This window comes from Eurosta solidaginis, chromosome 2, assembly GCF_040869045.1.
Source record: "Eurosta solidaginis isolate ZX-2024a chromosome 2, ASM4086904v1, whole genome shotgun sequence".
In the NCBI taxonomy this organism is placed as follows: Eukaryota; Metazoa; Arthropoda; class Insecta; order Diptera; family Tephritidae; genus Eurosta; species Eurosta solidaginis.
This window is the reverse complement of record NC_090320.1, coordinates 56,678,743-56,695,236: the sequence shown is the minus strand read 5'-3', so window position 1 is coordinate 56,695,236 and position 16,494 is coordinate 56,678,743.

Here is a 16,494-nt window from a genome sequence, read left to right as displayed (position 1 = left end):
GATGTTGCTGTGGCACCAATTCATATGAAATTCAATGTGCATTGTTTATATTTTATTTCTTAATTTCAAACAAATTCGCAACAATAATTAAACTTTTAAATTTTTCAAACAAAATAAGAAATGCACAACGAAATTTCAATTGACAAAACAGATGACTTCGAAAATTCGATATTCCTATTCCCCAATTATTGTTCTCCGTAGGAGAAAAAAATTGGAGGAATTTTCCGCGGGAATAAAAAAATCCGCGGGAATAAAAAAATCCGCGAGAACAAAATTCCGGGGGAATGTTTAGAATTGGGCTGATTGTAACGAATTTTGGGGAGTTCCTGATAATTGTGCACCTTCTGCTAACGTTCGAATCTCTGAACTGTCGAATAAATAACTCCAATATTCAGTATTGCAAAATGGTCTTTATTAAGACTACTTTGGGAGTAGCGCAATTACAATTATACTTCACTAATAGCGTGTTTAAATCAAACTGATTGATTGTCGTTTCCATCGCGCTGCTTTCATACTCTCAGTTAGCCTCGTGCACCCATTTCTCCTAAGGCCTAGACTTTTTACCAACGTGCCTTCTGGAACAGCTGTATTTCATACTTGGTTATTTAGCTATATAAATCTATATCAGTAGTTTATTTTTTCTTCTAGCTATATGCGTGCGAACCAGCTGTTCTTACTTGCTGACTACATATGAGTATGGAAATAATCTCTTTGCTTCAAGCTGCTGGTTATGTGTGTGGAATATTCTTCGTTGCTTTGTGCATAAGTGTGGCTGCTTGCTTTTTTTGTTGTTGCGATTATTTACTAACATCATAGTGATATAATAATATTCGCCACAATATACTCTGGAACAGATTATGTGTACGTTATTCGGCGTTTTGAGCGCTTTCATATTCAGTTTTGCAAATTATTCCAACTGTGGTGATATGAAATTTCTTTAAAATTATATCTTTAAATGCTATAAAAGTATGGCGGGTAATGATTTAGAAGACAAAGCACTGTATATTATTACCATTGTAGATGGTAGTTTAAAAAAAATGTACCCTGTAACGCTTTAAAACCGCTCGGGCTTTAAAAAAACAACACTAGCCCACACCGGCTTCGCGATCAACAGTATATCTCCAAGGAACACCTTTCTGAATACATGTATGGTTTCTGTCGAATTTACATAGAAAGTTTGCATTGCTTCGCCTGATATGCGAGTTCAATCATACGCAAATATATCTTGCTACACACAGTATGTGGATTGAAAAGCGAGGCAAAAGTTAAGATATTAACTTAAGGCAAATTTACATTAACGTTAACACTGTGACGATTTACATAAATTACTTCCCGCGTTGCTGCGCTTTGACAGCACCGTAATTTAAGAATTTCTTAAGGGCCAATTAAACTTCCTTAACCCTAACGCCATAGTCGTAACCATACCCATATCCATAACCATCTCCAATGTGATCGATTAATGGTGCCTTAACCTAAAAATCGTGAAAATTTCATAAAAATGAGGAAAACGTAAAAAATTACAAACATATTGCACAAAAAATAAGTCTCTTAGTCATAACGTATTCAAAAAAATTAATAAAATCTACAAAAAGCTATTAAATTCACCAACTGAAATATTTTTACGTTATGGATATGGCGAGAAACCAAAAACCAATTAGTTGGCTATGGTATGGTTATGGCTTTAGCGTTATGGTATGGCACCATTAATCGATTACATTGATTTCCATAAGGTTGGTTCGATCAGCTGGTTATGGACAAGTCACCATTAATTGGCCTTTTAGCCTCGTTTTACATTTCGCAAAGACCACAACTTTCCACTGCCTGCTAAAACTTTTCCCGACATATTAGGACGTGTTCAGCAGTCAACCCCTGCTGTAAATTATGTATTAGAAAAAAGTACATGCCCTAGGCAATCTACTCAACTTTAGTTGGAAATAAGCACATACTTAAAAACCGGGCCAGTTTATTAAGTTTTTCTCTTGTTAACAGGTATTCAGCTTTCTGTATTAGGGATGGAGTTCAATGAAGCTTACCAGTCATCCTTGTTTTGCAACCTCACGGAAAAAATTTTAAGGCTTTGGAGCTTAAAAATATAGCCCTTTGCGCTTTTATTGACATCTCTTCGCTGGGTGCTAACCATGCTAAACAAGAAAAATCAGTATTGAGCTGGGAGGAACAACTGAGTCAATTTGTGGACACTAGGGAATGCTCGTAGGGGGGTGTACTCTCTTGTGGACCCTAGTCATAGATGTCCTACTTCAGTTACTGAAATCAAATGGCTTTGACAGATGACTTAGTAATCTGCGTCACAGGAAGGCACGAGGAAATAATATCCAAACGCATGCAACAAGCCCTGCACATCGTATAAATGTGGTGTGTTTGCCAAAAGATTGTCCATCAATCGTAATAAAACTATCCTAGTGCCTTTTACCCGGATAAGAAAGCTATCCATGCCAGTACCATCTTTGGGTGGCACAAAATCCGATTTTCATTTGTAGCAATATACCTAACGGTTACCCTGGAGAGAACCCTGATGTGGAACGCTCATATAGATGCTATCTTAAACAAAGCTATGTTACGCCAGCCTTTATGCTGCAAGTACGCCGGCAACAGCTTTTTTTTTGAAAATGTATCGCAACCGGGTATGCGCTCGTGTTGCGCAGCATTAGTGAAAGGGTATCTACATGTACTCACGGTGTGACTGTGTGTGTGGACGCAAACGAGGCCAGATGCATCTGTGTGCGTGTAAATTCGTAAGACAGTTGTAGGGAAATGCCGTTTGGATACGAACTCAGGGTTCGATCATTATATAACTAGAATCCAAAATTCACAGCAGAAATAGTAGTTGAAGTGTGCGGTCGTGAACTTAAGTCTCGCCTAAATTTAAATTAAAAAAGTGCGCGCTATTTTTGAAACAAAAGAAAAAATATAATAAAAGTTTCTTTAACTGTTGTGGGCAGTTTATACACCGAAAAGCCCAGACAACTGGAAGGAAGCCGCTGTAAGTCCTGCTACAGGTAAGTGCATATACATATATATATGTGTGATGAAGTGGAATTAGTGGAAAAAGGTGAAGCCCATAAAATGTATTTAAAACTTCAAGCGAATAAAAATCAAAATGAATAAAAACTAACTTATATGAAAATTAAATTAAATTAAATAAAACCAAAAACTAAGATAAATGAAAATTAAATTTTTTTAATAATTTGGGAAAAATGTAAACAACGTGACATCAGGACGGACAAGGCGACAGCTGTTTCGATTATACCTTGTAAATCTCTTCAAAGCCTTTTCTCCCGGGAGCAAATATGGGCAATACCCGATTATTAAAATCATACGAAAATTAAATTAAATTAAATAAAACTTAAACTAGATAAAAACTTAGACAAATAAAAATTAAATTAAATAAAAAGTGGATTAAACTAAAATTAAATTAAAATTAAAGTAAATAAAACAAAAACTAGGTTGAATAAGAATTAAATTAAAGCAAAACCAAATTAAATAGAAGCCAAATGAAATGAAAACCAGATTAAATAAAATAAACGCCTAGTGAAATGCACATAAAATTAAATAAAAACGAGAAAAAAAAAACTAAAATAAAATTAAATAGCATAAATGTAAAAGTGGTCGAAAGGCAAATTAAATAAAAATTAATTTAAATGAAAATTAAGCTAAATAAGAAGTAAAGTACAGAAAAAATAAAGTCAATAAAATCCAAATCAAGTTAAACTAGAGGAAAAATTCGATAAAATAAATTGCAGATGTAGATATATATATACATACTTACATGCTGGTGTGCAAGTCCATAGGCCAATGTATTTACACCCAACAGAAAAATGGTAATAATCGTGGCGAAGAAAGCATACCAGCATATATGTGTGTACATAATTTTGAACACCAGATACATAAATATTCCCCAGAATTTACCAAGTGTATCTTTTCCTTTGTATATCTTTACAGATAATTAGTGGCAGGACGCAGATAAAAGGCCTAAACCTTAAAGAACACCAAATTTGGCTATACGTACCAGCATACACCTCAAGGGGCAACGACCGCTAACACATAGCGACGGGAGCTCTGTTAACATAAAACCAGAGAGGGAGAGAGATACGCACCGAGATTGGGTCACCGCTCCAGAGCACCGAGACAAGTCAAAACTATAAAAATATTATTAGCGCCAGCGACAGCGTCAGTGCCCAAAAGAGGCAGAGCAGCAGGAGCGGCGGCGATGACGGCAACGTCGTATTAAGCAAATTCTGCTTTCGCCAACGTCAACATCACCGGCAGAGCAGCGACGGATCGCTGACAGCGCAACCGGCAATTTAGCGGCGGGCCAACGCTAACCGCCACCGGAGTCACAAAAAAAAATAAAACTTTGACTTTTCCTTTTTTTTTTTGGTTCGAATTGCACAATTTCTGAGTTTCGAAATTCATTTCCACATCACCTGGTTTTTTTTGGTTGACCACTCACATGAAAAACCACATTTAGAATCGCATGTATCTTCTTTATAATTTTTTTGTTTGCTTACGTTTTTGTGGTTAAGCACCTGGTGCACTACTTTTGGTCTCCAAATTATATCTTATTAATTTTCCTTCGCGTTTACTTTTTATTCATTTACATCGGTTAATTAGCAATTTCTTTAGCTGTTAGCAACAGCGTGCGATAAAAAAAAAAAATAAAATAAAATAATAATTTGTTCGCTTATCTGATTTACGGCCGTCAGAAGTAGTTTCCCGCTTTTTTTTGTTTTTGCTATTCTTATTTTCTTTCGTATTTATCGCTAATTGCCGTAGATGATTCACTCGTTGCCCGCTATCACGAGTGAATGAGACCGGCATTCAACTCTGAATCCCACTGAACCCTGCTTGGGCAAAGTATGTAGGTATGTGTACGAATTTTTTTGGTTCTCCTCCACAGATTCTCTGCGGCTTGCTGGTAACAACAACGCTGAAGTGATCAGGTGAGTGATATTGTGTGTTCCATTTTTTTTATGTACCTATGCACCTTGGCATTTACATATATATACATTAAGAACATACGAACCTAGGTCAGGGATTAGAGGTGGGAAGAATTTCAAATGAATTCTTAATTGCCCGACAAGATACATATGAATGTGGGCGATTTATCTTAAAAAGACGTATCTTGGGTAAGAGTCTAGGAAAAAAAGGGGGAAACAAGAAAGGAAAAAGGATCGCACATATTAGGGTGTTCAGCTTTTTCTTTTTTTTTGCCTGTAAGTTTCTTTGCGTTTGAATTACCTTTCTTTTTTATTTTGTTTAAGAAATTGAATTTAATAAAGATAGGAAATAGTTAGTTGTACGGTTAAGCTTAAGAAAATTGAATTAAATGCTAGGTTAGAATCAAATTTGGAATTGAATTATTTATATGTTAGATTAGAATCACAGTTGAATTTTTGTGAAAATAAGGTAACTCTAATACCAATAATTGGAATAAATAAATAAAAATTGTACATATAAGAAAGATGAAATTCCGTGTCTGAAAAGTTTTGCATTTGAGGGTGAGGGTGTTGCACCTGGGGAATGGAGGGGACGCAGGGGTGACGACCTGGCAATTGTCGACATGACTTGAGGGACCTTCAGACGGACGGACTTGGGTCAGGTTTTGGGGGCGCTGTAAAACAAGAGGAGTCAGCACAGCGCCCATGGCTTCGCGTACAATACGCTGAAGAGGGTGGGTAGACTCCCCCTGACTTTGGACGGGCTTCCTTTCTTTAACGCTTCTTCTTCTGCTTCTTCCTCTGCTTCGACCTCTTGGACTTGTCTCTCCTTAATAAATTTTATCCGGCATGACTCTCATAATTTTGTTGTCGTAGTTGTTGGTAAGGCTGGTGAGCAGAAGCCCACCCCATTCGACGAGCTAGCAGGGGCCAGCAACCATGCCACACGCCACCTTCGCCTTACCCCAAAAATCAAATACGTAACAGCTATAAGAGATTTCTTCGCCTGCAATCTACTCTAATGCAAAAAATGGGGGATATCTCCCAAAATGGTATGCTAGACATTTGAAGCCAGTAGTTTGTTGGCTTGCAAAGAATAGCAATAACAAAATTAAGCAAATTGCCCCAACTAGTTTGTATTGGCATAAAAGAGGCGATGAAAACATCCCCTGCTGATGCACTTGGTGCCTTCTTAGTGGGAATACCTCCCTTCACTATTCTGCACTAAAACTTCATAATATCTCTGAACCAAAGAGCGGAAACATGACGGGGCATATGAAAGTAATAAGAAAATTCCTAGGAAATCCCGTGGTGCAATGGTCTAAGCTCAGAATCTCAAAGAATTTTGATGTGTCCATTGTGGACCGTACTCTTTGGGAAACAGGGAATATATACATATACTGAACCTTACTCAGAGATCTGGTTCACGGATGGATCAAATTTTGATGACGGAAAAACGGGAGATGGCATTTATGGGCCGAACTTCAAGAAACCGATACCAATGGGATGCTACCCCATTACCTAGACGAGCAGGGTGCTTTAGCAGGATTTTATGGTCCAGAGCCCTTCTGTGCACTTACAAGGGCAGACACTAAAGTAACCATAAGTAACTGGGAAACAAAGCAGTTCAGACGTCTCTTAATTGAATGTCCAGGGCAAAGGCAGGCCAAATTGTTTATACTCCCAGCACCGAGAATGTGAGCTAAGCTCATTAATCTAAGCAGAGAGGGCCTACGAACTGTCAATGGGAACTTTAGAAGACACTTTAATGTACCCTTAAGAGAGTGTTTTTATCAGAACCTGTCTATTTAAGCAGAGGAAGAGGGCGACTCTCACTCTGCTGAAAGGACCAGGTGGAAAACGATCTAAACTCCCTTGGTGTGACCAATTGACGCCAGTTGGCAGAGCGAAGAGGCGTCTGGCTCGCCTTGTTGGGCGGCCATAACCATTTAAACGGATATGGACCAATTAAGTAAGTAGTCTACGATATCACTTGAGTAAGTTAAATTTATACGGTAAACAAATCCACCGTTTTTTCATCTGGACTTTTAAACGCCGGTTCGCATGCTCTGCGAATACGTCGCTATGGCAAGGCAGGTACTCCTCCATATGTGTGTTCCTTTCGTTATATGGAGTGAAAAACCTGAAGAGTAACGTTGGTCTATCTGCATAACTTTTAAGAAGTGTTTACCTCTTACTTGACTAGCATATGCGCATTCCATTTACACACGGCAACTCTATTTATGAAACTATCTGACATTACGTTCAAATTAAAGACAAACAAAATCCCAGCATTATATAATTTTACAGTAAAAGCTTATGCGACTAGTATGAAAGCCATTCTGTTCACTTTTTATATACACACAAGGCAGCCACAATAGCGTAACTCAAATAAATCATAGCGCGTGATGACAACTGTGTAATGTAATCTGTCAAACACGTTAGTTGAGTTCAAATTCTATTCAGCTCTGGATCACGATCAAATCTCACTGCAACGATCCGGATCAGTTCTATGAGAGTTGGCAGCACTCAACTCATGTGTACACTTAATAGGGTACCTGTTGTTCACAAAATTTTCATCCCGAAAAACTGTGGATCGGGTGCCGATTTCGGATCGGCTTGCAAATCTTTATATATATATTTGACAATATACATTCATGATATAATCACCTATATGGTGTAACCGTTTCTGACATTATTGACGTTTTTACGCAAAGAAAAAATTTTGAATGAGTTTTTTTAAAGCGGGGATTACCCTTATTGCTTTAAATGTATGAAAACATTTATTTGAAGCAATTTTTAATTTATAATTTATTTAATAATTTAATAATTTGAGAAAAATTTAAACAATATGACATCAGGACGGACAAGGCGACAGCTGTTTCGATTATACCTTGTAAATCTCTTCAAAGCCTTTTCTCCCGGGAGTGGGATTTTAACCTGCACTCCTACGATGGTTGAAGTGTTACAAACGCATTCAGCCACGTCATCCCTTAGTTGTTGTAAACCTTATCCCAATTTTCTTTATTCATAGTCCATACTTCGTATGGCATCATATGGTAAAGTTGTGCATTGGTAAGGCGGTTTCAGAGAAACTTGGTGTTGTTGCTTTTGTTCTATTTTATAGAACTACAACGAATTAACCAATGTTGTCTATTTGTATGAGTTTTTTTTAAGCGGGGATTACCCTTATTTTTCCCAAATTATTAAATAAAAAAATTCTAATTTTTCTATTGCACACATACATATTTATCTATTTTCTCAAACATAAACAAATTTGAATATATTATTTTGTTTATTTTAAAATATATCAAATCACGTAAATTGAAGCCGAACAAAAGACAACTGCTTTTCTTTGTGATTAGAATTGAATGAATCGCTTTATTCTTCTTTTTTCTGTTTCATGCTAAAAATTGCTAGCATTAGTGCATATAAGTGTGTTATAGCGTTTTCTTTTCTGGCTAAAGTGTTATGTTTTTTGTACGCCGCGCAAGAGTTGTTGCTCTATTCTAAAAAACAGGCAACGCCTTTACGGGGTATTTCGTTCTTTTGTGAAAATTGTTGCCTGCTCGCAACGCAAAACCGTATAAAATGGCGGTGTGGCAGTGCAACTCTCAATTCGCTCTTAAGTTCCACATATACTCTGTTAATATGGTGAGTTGAAATGTTCTTTGTATGCACTATAAATGTTGAACATTTTCCGGGGTAGGAGTAACACTATTAAGGCGTTACCATTTACTTAGGCAACAATTTATTTCAGAAAAGAAAACGCTATTAAATGTAATCGCACAGTGATGCCAGATAATCTGGGTTATTTTGTTCTACAATACTAATTTTTAGAATTTTTTTGCCGAGTGAAAAAATGTTGGTAAATAACGGACACCGTAATGCACATGTCTGTTAGTGCTACCAAGTAAAAAGGACAAGCTGTCAAACTAGTCATATGCCGTGAGAATAAATACTGTGAGACAGCTGAAGCTTCTACCAGCCAACGATAATCGACACATAAGACGCAATATTTCAATATATATTTAATTAAAAAATATAATTAGTCTAACCTTTGTCTTTAATTAAGATTCAAACCTACATTAATATTATAGCTAAGAAAGTCAACAAATTAAGGAAGTAAAATTTAAAATTGATACATATTTGTGATATAAAACAAAAATAAATACAAAAATTTAAAATAAAAAAATTAAAAAATACGAGTAGGTAATAATAATAAAACGGGTCTGCAGAAGTAGTAACTTAACTAATTATAATATACAATTAATATGTATGTATTTTTATAAGTACACATGAATATTTGTACACTTTACGTTAAATGGGGTGAAGAAATAAATTAACAAAGAAGAAGAGAATTTAAAATTAACAAAAATAAAGATTGCGATTAATTAATCAATTGGTAGTTTTAGATAGAAACGTTAGAAGGCAACAAAACGATAATGGTATGAATGAAGTGATTAAATTCATAAATAAGCAGTAATTTGCCGCAGGACTCAACAGTTTAATAAATACTTATTAAAGGTAATTGTACAAAAGAAAACAAAAGTAGACATGCATATTTTTATCAAATAATTTGTGTAAAAAACGAGCGAAAAAAAGTTTTATGCTGCATACGCTGTATGACTTATGCGAAACAAATCAGTAATGGCCGTTGTTACGATCTTTAGTTAGTCCTTAAATATTGTTTTTTTTTACATATTTAAAGTCGACAACCAAGATATAAGTTATCGAAATTTTCGTTTTCTGCATGCTAACTGAAGCTTCGCGTCCCGAGTTAAGTCCAAGCGGAAAGTGTAAACAAAAGTCAGCTGATTGGCTAGTTTTCGTTTGTTCTAAAAATATTCACAATTATCGATTTAAGCGAGGATTGGTCACCCTGTGTTGGTGAAAACGAAAAGAGCAAATGAAGCTATCTGGCAGATTGCTATCCTCCAGTGAAATCTTATTTAACTGGAGAAGTTGAAATTGGCCCTAAATAAGTTATATGCTGCACGCGCTGTATGAATTATGCGAATCAAATCCAAAAAGCCCCGTAATCATAAGTACTTAAAACTTAAAATATAGATGGCCATGCCGTAACGCCCTCGTTATAAAGGGCCAATTAATGGTGACTTATCCATAACCAGATAAAACAGCTGATCGAACCAATCTTATGGAAATCAATGTAATCGATTAATGGTGCCATAACCATATCATAGCCAACCAATTGGTTTTTGGTTTTTCGCCATATCCATAACCTAAAGGAGTTGGTGAATTTATTAACTTTTTGTATATTTTATTTATTGTTTTGGATACGTTTTGATTAAGAGACTTATTGTTTGTGGAATATGTTTGTAATTTTTTGAGTTTTCCTCATTTTTATGAAAATGTCAGATGTTTAAGGTTACGACACCATTAATCGATCACAATGGAGATGGTTATGGATATGGGTATGGTTACGACTATGGCGTTATGGTTAAGGAAGTTTAACTGGCCCTTAACCATTGCGTTAGCAGAAGAGAAAAGTACTGGTGCCATAACGACGAAATCGTGAAATAAAAAACCATTCGTTCATTCAGGTTACAAAAATATAAATAAAACGAACACAGAAAGAGCAATAATGTTAATAAATGCAAAATTCACTTAGTGCACAATCTGTTAAAAAAAAACACACATTTATGCCAAATTTAGAAAGAAATTTATATATATTTCAATTGTTTTTGTTTTTATCGGCCTATTGATAAATCATTCAAGGTTCGAATCGAGCTCAAGGCCAGAACAATAATTTTTTTCTAATGATAATTATTGTTATTTTTTAATTTTTCTAAATTTGAAAAATTGTATTTTGTTTTTGGAATAGTAAGTGGAAAATTTTTCAGACAACCTGCCATAGCTGCGCAGATAGATCCATTTCGAAGGGTGCTAAGCCTTCATCATCAGTACGCTTTAGGCATGCTGCGCTAACCATTTAGCTATGCAGCGGTGGTTTGTTTGACTGGCAAATTTGCTACTTCTATTCCTTTTTACCAACTTTATTTATTCAGTGTTGCGCCATCTGGTGCAAATCACTGATAATGCTGGATTTTTGTTTATTGTCAATTACTTTGTTTGACATTCCCAAGTGCTCATGGTTTATTAACAATTGTTTTTGTTTTTATCGGCCTATTGATAAATCATTCAAGGTTCGAATCGAGCTCAAGGCCAGAACAATAATTTTTTTCTAATGATAATTATTGTTATTTTTTAATTTTTCTAAATTTGAAAAATTGTATTTTGTTTTTGGAATAGTAAGTAGAAAAATTTTCAGACAACCTACCATAGCTGCGCAGATAGATCCATTTCGAAGGGTGCTAAGCCTTCATCATCAGTACGCTTTAGGCATGCTGCGCTAACCATTTAGCTATGCAGCGGTGGTTTGTTTGACTGGCAAATTTGCTACTTCTATTCCTTTTTACCAACTATATTTATTCAGTGTTGCGCCATCTGGTGCAAATCACTGATAATGCTGGATTTTTGTTTATTGTCAATTACTTTGACATTCCCAAGTTCTCATGGTTTATTAACAATTGTTTTTGTTTTTATCGGCCTATTGATATATAAAATATAGTTGGTAAAAAGGAATAGAAGTAGCAAATTTGCCAGTCAAACAAACCACCGCTGCATAGCTAAATGGTCAGCGCAGCATGCCTAAAGCGTACTGATGATGAAGGCTTAGCACCCTTCGAAATGGATCTATCTGCGCAGCTATGGCAGGTTGTCTGACAAATTTTCTACTTACTATTCCAAAAACAAAATACAATTTTTCAAATTTAGAAAACAGTGGTTGTTGAATAGTCATAAGAGCAAAGCCGTGATATATTAACAGTTATGCGTTGTTTAAATGACAAATGAAATCAGTTCTTTTAACAGAAAAGACAGTTAAATTGATTGAGAATCTGTCGTTTTTACAGGATATTGATAACTTGAGACCAACAGTTTTTTTTCCTTGAAATAACTAAACAAATTTGTTTCCTTGAAAAAAAAAAAAACTCAGTTGAATTAAGAATAATGCGATCAATTTTACTGAATGTCTTTTAATTCAAGAACAACAATTCTGATTTGTTGATTTTGCTAGCCTGGTTTTTTTCTGTGTATAATCATATGAATACGAATCAAAATTGAAACCAAATAAATGCAAGCTGTCATCAAATACCTCTACTTGAAAAAAGTTTCTATGAAATACATAGTCAGCGACTTGGTAGAAACATTAAGGGACTCTTCACCCTCTTATTCCACAATTGAGCGCGAGTATCGTGAATGACGCCTCTCCACGTACATACATTACTGTAGATAAGGTGATAAAAGTTGAAGAAACATATTGGCCGTTGGAAGAGTTACTATCAGACATGTAGCTGAGGTCAAAGGCATCTCACATGAAAGAATGCTTGCAAACGAATTGCATATGATAAAAGTCTATGCGTGCTAATTGCCGCGCTGCCACTTTTTTCAAGCAGAGGTATTCAATAATATAGCACTCGTATATTTTTGTTCAACTTAGATGTTCGTTCCTGGTTCACTTTTATGGCGATATCTCGAAAAGGCGTCCACGTATAGAACTAAGGCACACTCCCTTTTAAAATACTCTTTAATACCCTTCATTTGATACCCAAGTCATACAAACACATTCCCGGGTTACCCTAGGTTCATTTTCCTACATGGTGATTTCCCCTTATTTGACAAAGGATGAAGGAAAATCGTTCCAAAAAACGTCACCCTTGGTCTAAAATTTGGTCGATATTTCCCACATGTATATGATATGGAATTAAAAAGCACTTATAAACCATCTTCGAAACCCTACAAAACCAACGCAGCTAAGCTCTCAGGTGAGTATGTAATTTTCGGATACACTCGAACTTAGCCTTCCGTTATACTCTCAGTTGCTTCGTTCGCCGATTTCTCCCATGGTCTAGAATTTTCTTGAACAGCCTTCTCGAAGAGTCGCTTATTTATTTATTTTCATATTCACTGTTTTCTTCTAGGTACATGTGTAAGCAATAACTTCTGCGCTTTTAGCTGCTGTTTATTTGTGTGTAATACCGTCTGACCACTTAAGCGCTCTCACTGTTGCCTTCTATGCATATGTGTGTATATGGGCGCGTAACATGCGCTGTTTACTGCTGTGTACATGAATGTGTGACTGTTTTTTCTTTCAGCGGCATATAGTGACGTATCGAAACTGCTAATCTGTTGTTAATATTGGGGTAATATTTTTAGGATTCCAGGACATTTTTTGATGGAATATATATATATATTAGGGCGGGTCGATTTAAAAATCGCTCATTTCTCTGTGAAAATCGTATTTCAGGGATCAAAATAAGAAACTTTGCCGAAGGAACCATACCTCTAAAACGAATTCTGATGTCCCCCCTTTGGGTCGAACTTTTGGGTAGGGGTAATTTCAATTCTACCTGCTGTGTCTTGTGGTGGCTTAAAAAAAACAACACAAGCAATTTTACGATCTGCAATTATGTCACAGTGATACCTTCATTTTTTAAAACGGTTGAATAAAAAACCCACACAATTATGTTTACGACATGCAAATGCATCACAGTGATGCCTTGGTTTTAAAAGGGGGTTGTAAAAACGCTAATTTCTAATAATTTTTTTAAATTTCTTTTCTATTACTAAGTTAAATTATTTTTTTCATTTACATATGTTCTGGCTAAATAAATTTCTAAAGAGAAAAATAAATTCCAAAAAGAAAAAAACATAGGCATTTCAAAGTGGGATTTTTCAAAATTTGCCCCTACTACCCAAGGGGGGGGGGGGGGGGGGGCATCAGAATTCGTTTTACAGTTATGGTTCCTTCGGCAAAGTTTCTTATTTTGATCCCTAGAATATGATTTTCACAGAGCAATGGTTTTTTTTTTAATAAATAGACGAATGGGAAGAGAATGTAACGCAACATGTTCGCATAGTCCACTATGTCATTGTATTATCCAATAATAAAGATTGCAACATGACATCTAAAAAATGTAAGCAAAACTTAAATTAAAATCCATGTATTGACGAAATGTTTACCTATAAAGTACAAATTATAAACATATAATTGAAGATGGAGTAACGCAAATACTTGAACATAAAATATGAAAGCAAAAATTATAAAAAATACTGAAGGTCATGCAAAACCAAAAAAAAACTTAAATATCAATAGAATAAAATATGATAACTTAGACGTGCAGAAATTTGTAGGAAAATGAAAATTAATACATAAACATTTTAGATATAGACGAACCTATTATAACTAAAAAGAAAAACAAACATAAGAATGAATAAAGGGGATATAAAATATCCATTAAAATTTAAAACAAACGTTTTTTTTTTTTATTTGAAAAGCAAAATTTATGTATATACATTACACTGGGTCGATTTATTAACCGATATCAATTTTTCGATAGGATTTGGGCTCAGAAAAAAAAGTTCCACTACGCATACTCAAAAAAATAATTTTCGAGCCTGCGATATTTCATTTTTTTACTTATTTCGACTTTGATTTTTAAGGTTTTTTTTCATGGCTTACTAAAAAAAATTTCATTTGATTGTAAAATTTTCATGTATATCCTGTGCGACCCAAAAATGTCCGCTAAAGACGTTGGCGGTCACAGTTTTTTGAAAAAAAAAAAAACAAATATTTTTCTTTATACATACGAACATAAAACTAGTAGATTCTAGAACAGAACCGCCTAGAAATGTCAACGAGGAAACCAAACACTATAAAAGGCAGCAACAGTAGAGGCGCGAGAATCAGTTTGATTTAAGAAGCCACCTGGCGAGCAATAGTAGTGTTGTGAAGTACGTTATATTGTGAAGAACTTTAATAAAGGCCTGCGATATTTCATTTTTTTACTTATTTCGACTTTGATTTTTAAGGTTTTTTTTCATGGCTTACTAAAAAAAATTTCATTTGATTGTAAAATTTTCATGTATATCCTGTGCGACCCAAAAATGTCCGCTAAAGACGTTGGCGGTCACAGTTTTTTGAAAAAAAAAAAAGAAATATTTTTCTTTATACATACGAACATAAAACTAGTAGATTCTAGAACAGAACCGCCTAGAAATGTCAACGAGGAAACCAAACACTATAAAAGGCAGCAACAGTAGAGGCGCGAGAATCAGTTTGATTTAAGAAGCCACCTGGCGAGCAATAGTAGTGTTGTGAAGTACGTTATATTGTGAAGAACTTTAATAAAGGCCATTTTGGATTATTGAACAGTGGAGTTATTTATTCAACCGTTCAGAGATTCGAACGTTAGCAGAAGATTGCAAATAAAAGGATTTGCAAGTAAATTCGTTACAGTATGTTATAAAATAACTCCGTCTTCTTGGCAGATACTAGAAGATTTCTAGGACTTAAGCCACTTGCTGCTTCTAGATCTGACAGCTGTATCACTTCTAATAGCTGAAGTCTTAGCCTGGCAAGCGTAGGGCACTAGTACAGAACGTGCTCGGTCGTTTCCTCCTCCAACCCGCACTTCCTACATCTGCTATCACTGACCAAGCCTAATTTGAAGGCATGTGACGCCAGGAGGCAGTGTCCAGTCAGAATACCTGTCATGTGTGTACAGTCCTCTCTTTTTAATGATAGAAGCAACTTTGTTAGTCGAAGGTTATAAGACCTACACATAATCTTTATAATAATCCTTTCCCGCTTGGTCGATCATGTGCACCTCTCGCCGTCTACGGAGAAATTTCTACCTCAGAATTTGTTTCAAAATCCTCCTACCACAGCACAAAGTCGATGCATGTGTTTTGAGCTGAGATTGCGCCTTTTTGAAACAATTCTGAATTGTTACTAGGCCCTTTACTCTATATGACATGCTGTCACGTGCTTGTTTCTCTTTATAAGTGTATATCAGAGAATTTCACTAGAAAAAGTTAAAAATGATGAGCATACTTATTTCGTGATGATTTCGATGAGTGATACGTTGTTATTTGTTCTGAAACTCGGAGTACAATACGTACGAAAAAGTCATTAACCTATGTGGGCACGTTCACAGCTTTTATCGACTTTTTCCAAAACCCGGCACTCTTTGTTCAAGCCTTATATCAATCAAAAATTTAGAATAAAGTACGAATAGATTCAGATATCATTAGAAAGGAAAATTACTTTACCTTTTTAGTATTTACCACAGCGCAAAACTGAAAAATGTATACACTGAAGGAAAGAAATTGGTAATTTCAACCTATTTACGAGTCAATTCAATAGATATTTCTGTCAATTTTCATCTATTGCTGTAGAATCAACTTCGCGTAAATTGTTGATTTCGAATTGATAGTTTAAACAGTCAAATCAGCAAAAAAAAATTTATAAAATGTTCATTAAATGTAAAACTTTTTTCCAAAGATTTTTATGTTGAATTTTCTAGGCCTTGAATCAAGGATTTTCATATAGTATGAGTATAGTAGGCATAGAACACTACCATCAACTCCGCTATGTTAACTAACAATCAAATATATTGTTTCTAATTGCTGTTTTTATGTACGGGTCCCTTTTTCGCTCTTATTTGAAATC